Raw genomic sequence first — 6,041 nt, forward strand, 5'->3', positions numbered from 1 at the left:
TCTCCCACAAGGCCACACTATTAGGAAGTGGCCAAGCATATTCAAACCACCAGTCTACCTGGCGCCATGGAGGCTAGAAGAGGGCTGGATCTGAACTCAGCTCTTCTGCAAGAGCAACAGGTGCTCTTAACTGCTGAGCCTTCTTTCCAGCCCCTGCTCCTCTCCCACTCCCTGTTGTACATGCCTCTCTGTACATCAGCTCATTGTGTAGCCCTAGCTGGACTGTGGAGCCCTAGCAGGGAGCTGCCTGCCTCTTCATCCTGAGTGCTAGCTTTAATGGGCAGAGTCGTCATACCTGGCTATTTGAATTTGCTTTTGTTTTTGTTTTTGTGACATGGTCTCACTATTTAGCCCAGGTTAGCCTTCTAAAGCTTCCAAGCTGCTGGGATTAGTCGTGTGCCACTGTGCTTGCTGCTTCTCTTGACTTGATCACTATAAATACTCACTGGATGACTGCTTGCTGAATGCTTTGTATGTGCAAGGCTCTGTGCTGTCATGAAAGCTCTCACTGCGCAGGCCAGCAGACTTGATTAATGAGATGGCCGTGTAAATGTGTGAGTGCAGCCAGTAGTAAGTGTAAAGCAGGCCCTATATAAACCCCATATGCCCTCTGTCACCTGGTGTTGGAAAGGAAGTACCAGAAAACTGGGGCTGCACTTTTCAAGCCTGAAAGGGTATGATTTGACTACTAGGTAAACAAAATGGAAGGTGGGCCAAGCCAACAGTATATAATGTGGCAAACATTGGTTTGGACCTGAACTTTTATCCTAAGATTATGGGTAACCTTCAAAAGGCAGCAGTAACCCCATCAGATTTGAGAACACTTCAGAGGAGGCCAGGGTAGGTTCCAAAATCAAAATTAGATTGTGAAAGTACCCATGGAGTCCCCAAATCAGCATTAAGTATTCCCAGTTTTATTTTATTTGATTTTTGACAGTGCTGACCGTGTAGCCTAGCCTGGCTGTAAACTAGCGGGTCCATCAGTTTAGAGAGCCTCCTGTCTCCCTCGTGAGTGCCGGCATTGCAGGTGTTGACGGCACTTTACACAGGCATGGCAGTTGTTTGGAGTGTTTATTGGAAAACTGAGCATGTGCGTTTTCCCAGCAAGGCCTGTGTGCCCCCAAACTGCTACAGCAAGTGCTGCAGACAGGTGACTCAGCACTGCAGATGCTTCTCCTTGCTCTGGAGGCTGCGCGGGGTGTCACTGCCCTGAAGTCCACGTGTGAGCCTGTGAGCTCCGCTGCGCTGCCTCTGTAGGAAGTGCCTGGCCTTGCTTCTTCCTAGTGGCCACTGGCATTGCTAGGCTTGGGGCTGCATCACTGCCGCCTTTAATGTCAGCATTTTGGTCACTCCCCTCTGACCTCAGAGGACCATCTCCTTTGTGTAGGTGGAAATTTCTGTGGCCTTGTCAATAGTGAGCAAGTGACATTTTAAAAGGAGTTAGAAGGCCTGGAACAGTGGCACACACCTGTAATCCCAGCACTTAGGATGCCGAGACTTAGGATCTTGAGCAACATGGTGGAATCTTATTTCCAAAAAAAATAAAGAAGACTCAGAAATTGCAGAGCCCTCTGCAGGGAAGACTGGAAGACTGAAGTAGTGAGTAGCTGCCCCTCCTCCCAGAGTTTCCTCCTCAGTCTCTGCTCTGGGGCAGTAAGAGAAAGCATCACACATTACCTTTAAATTCTATTAGGAAGATGGAATAAAAACTGCTCAAGTAAGAACAGGGCGAAACAGGCAGAGGCAGCCAGATCTCTTGAGTTTGAGGCCAGCTTGGTCTACAGAGTTCCAGGACAGCCAAGGCTACGCATAGAAACCCTAAACAACCGGGGAGGAAAAGTAAATTACATCTGTTGGTTGCTTCTTAAATTGGCTTTATGAATTATCCATCTAGCAAATTGGTCGCTAGTGAAATCCATCTCCTTCCCAGGAAACACTGCGGCACTGGGGTCTCAGTCTGTTGTTGCTGCCCCCGTATAACACTTATTCCACAAGCTAAACATGGGGCCATTGTCTTTCAGGAGCTAGGAGGGAGTTCAGGCTTGGACTGGGGGAGACAAAATTAAAAACAGTGGCGAAAAATCCTTTACTTACTTGAGCCCTAACTCAATGGAACCCAGATGGGGGCCAGTAGCTGAATCTCTGTACTAGCCAAAGCCACCCCAGCAGCTGATCAAGTGCTACTCAGAGGACTGAGCTTTCGTAGGACAAGCAACTTGAGCACCAGACAGGATTTAATACATAGAGCCATAGGGTTTATAGAGTTACTTTGTGGGCTGCTCATGAAGCTAAATGTGCACTGGTGTTCACGCGGAATGTTCTACACAGGACAGTTGGTAATTGTTTTGACGGTTGTTTTGGCATTGTTGTTAATACTATAACTTTATTGTGTAACCATGAACCTTACCTGGCACATACATCTTTTACTTTCATTACTGGAGAACTCTGACTCAGTAATAAAAGCATGTCCCTTCTTTTGGAGATCTCTGTTTTTTGGGAGGAGGATACCCAAAACAGGTCTTGCTTTCTAGTAATTCCAAAATTAAAAGCCTTGGAAGGTAGAGGCAGGATAAGGGCTCAACTGTATATGGAGGAGTTCAAGGTGACCCTGGACTATATGAGACCCTGTCTCAAAAACAAAACAAAAAAAGCAAAAACTGGTTCTGGCTTCTGACATCTGTAGACTCTCTCAGGGTTAGTATAGTGGGCTGACACCTCATCCTTCTGTCTCCTGAAAACCTCCCAGATTATCTGACCAAGTTAGACTACTGGGGAAGGCCCTGTGAATTTAGAAAATGAATGTTTTGGGGCTGGAGAGATGGCTCAGTGGTTAAGAGCTCTGACTACTCTTCCAGACGTCCTGAGTTCAATTCCCACCAACTACATGGTGGTTCACAACCATCTGTAATAGGATCTGGTGCCCTCTTCTGGTATTTATGAAGACAGCTACAGTGTATTCATATGCATAAAATATATAAATAAATCTTTTTTTTTAATGAATGTTTCAGCGATAGTAACTGTTTTAGTAGAAAGAAAAGCCCACTGATAAATATTGAAGAGGCCTTGCATGGTATATACACCAATATCCCAACACTCAGAAGGCTGAGGCAAGAGTTCAGAGCTACATGTGAGTTCCTAGACAGACAGGGATATATACAGTAAGACCTTGGGACAGGGGAGAATGAGAGAAAAGAACAGAGGCTAATAAATTTGTGCCAAGCAATACCATAGATTATGTTTCTTAAGAGCTAGGCTATAGGGTGGAGATATATGGCTCAGTGGTAGAGAGCGTTTGCCTTAGCATAGGCAAGGCCCCTGGGTTCAGTCTCCAGTGTTGAAAAAAAGCAAGAAGGGCTGGAGAGATGGCTCAGCTGTTAAGAGCACTGACTGCTCTTCCAGAGGTTCTGAGTTCAATTCCCAGCAACCACATGGTGGCTCGTAACCATCTATAATGGGATTAATGGGATCTGATGCCCTCTTCTGGTGTGTCTGAAGATAGTGACAGTGTACTCGTGTGTGTGTGTGTGTGTGTGTGTGTGTGTGTATAACCTTTAAAAAGAAAGGAGGAGAACTTGAGTGTATTTATATATGTATCCTCTTAAAAAATAATGCTCTTGGGACTGAAGTACATGCTGCTCTCGCAGAGGACCTAGGTTCAGTTCCCAAGTACCCACATCAGGTGATTCACAACTGCCTGTAACTCCAGCTTTAGGAGGGTCCGAATCCTCTGACTTCCAAAACCACCTCCCTCGCGCAAATAGTTTAAATTATTAAAGTCTTACTAACTTAGTTCGCAGTGACTCAGTGATTCACACTTTCTCTGACAATACAGCACTAGTTGTCAACATAGCATGCAGGCTCAGCCAGCCCGTTCTTTCCCAGTGCCCTGTGGGAGCCAGCACTGAAGGTGATGAGCAGACACTACCACTTAGAGGCAAGGCCTCCAGTTGTGGGTAGACAGTCATCTGTGTTCCGACATCTAAGTACTGGAAGTTACGGAGTCAAAAACTGTTTTCTCTCCACAAAATGACGTTAAACAAAATCTACTGAGCCAGTCAGTAATCATAAGCCCAGAGAGGTAAAAGCAAGGCTGGGGGTGGGGGGAGACTGGAAGCTAAACCCAGTCAGCTCCTGAAGCTCCTGTGGACCTGGAGCCTGGCCACGGTGAATCCAGGCTTCTTATTGTGGACATCACTGAGTTGTTTGTTGGTTGGTTGGTTGGTTGTTTGGTGGGGGCGGTGACTAATGAATAGCCCTCAGAGGTGAGCACATTGCAGGCTGAATCGAGGTTATCTTGGAACCTGGCAGGAGGTTCCCAAGCTCCTAGGGAAGTAAGCTGCTTGTGACAGAACTGCCACCTGTTTGTGCCCAAGGCCCTCCAGCTGAGGGGAAAACCTGGAAAGGGTAAACAGCCACAGATTGCTGTGGAGGCGGAGGCAGAAGCTGGCTTTTGTTATGTGTACCTTGGTGTTTTCTGAACATTTTCATACTCAACAATACTAGGCAGAACCGCGTTATCAAGGGACTGAGACAGTTTATGAATGAGACTTCGTCTACAGGTCCTCAGTTGCTGAGATCTGACCACAGCGGACGTTCTCCCAAGGCATAAACGGATCTATTTGGAAAGAAAGTTCTCTCTATTGAGAGTTCTTCCTGTGTTTGGTCCACAGAGGATGAGGGCTGGGAGAACGGTTGGCTGTACCAGAGTCACCATGTAAGTGCTTCCGGATTCTTCCTGATTCTTTAGCAGGAAAGCGGGAAAGCAGAGGTAAGGCACCAGAGAACGTGGGGGAAGGACACTGGAGTCCTACAGGGTTGGTTCTGTCACCTTTTAATCCTGTGCATGCATACATACATATGTATGGAAACATGAATAAATCACCAAACACGGGTTGCGGCTGCCCAGGTGAAAATCTGAACTATCATTAGCCCCCAGAACATCCCTTCCATTTAGAACACCTTCCCCTTAGAGGTGAGCCTGTCCTGTGCAGGACTTGGTTCAGCTTGGTGTGGCGTGGTTTGAGACCGTCTTTGGGTATTGTTCCATTGTTTCCCACTTGCTGCACATGGCTCAGGTTTTTACTTCAGTTGCTGTGTGATGTTTTAAGGTGGGTACATTTGCTTATTTTTGTTTGTTTCCAGTGTTGTATAGCTTATCCTGCTGTATGCATAGAATAGTTAACCATGGGGTGTGTTTTCCTGAGTAATGACTTCCTGCAGTGACTGGGGGCTGCTCCTTGGTCCTCCTCTGTGCTGTTAATGGAGCCTCGCTGGTGAGTGGATAAGGACACTAACTCACTGTGATGGTCCTTACTGAGGTTCCCGTGTGGCACCAGATTGAGCTCTTTTCCTGTGTTGATTGCTACTTTTTTATTTCCTCCCGTGAATTTTATGTTCTGCAAATTGTTTTACTTTATTTGAATGCACCGTTATCCACCCACCTCGCTGTGCAGGGGAGATAGGCTAGAATAGCCCTGCACACTGGAGAGCCCCAGGGAGCACTGAGGGCAGCTATACCGACAGGAAGGACATGATTGGGAGTGACTTTTGAGCTGTCCATTTTGCCCAGACTGCTGCATGTTGGGGCTCCTACTTACACTGTGCTGGGTGCTGGCACTGTAGTAGAAACACCAGGTACCCAGGGACGTGGAAATGGAATTCCTCCAAAGTCTCAAAAAAAAAAAAGAAAAAAAAAAAAAAAAAAAAAGGAGAGGAACATTCTAGACCAAAGAGCAGACTTTGGTCGAGAGGGAAGTAATTTTATATACAAAAAGGTATGGCGTTTGGAGCAGCCAACAGGGTGTTGGGGACAAGGCATTGGCTATTGGTCATTCTAGGAAGGGACAGATTGTAAGGGACAGTTGGGATCAAACACGGAAAAGGAACTTCCTCACAGGGCGGAGAGGGCGCTGTTGAGTGCCTGAGTGACGCTTTCCAAAATACCGTGAATAAAAATTAAGCCTGTCGGGAAATAAATTGCACCCAAGCTCTCCAGTAACTTGTGTTACTTCCCTGCCTGCGAAGGAGTGGAGGGAAGGCGG

Source organism: Micromys minutus (genome assembly GCF_963924665.1).
Source record: "Micromys minutus genome assembly, chromosome: 4".
In the NCBI taxonomy this organism is placed as follows: domain Eukaryota; kingdom Metazoa; phylum Chordata; class Mammalia; order Rodentia; family Muridae; genus Micromys; species Micromys minutus.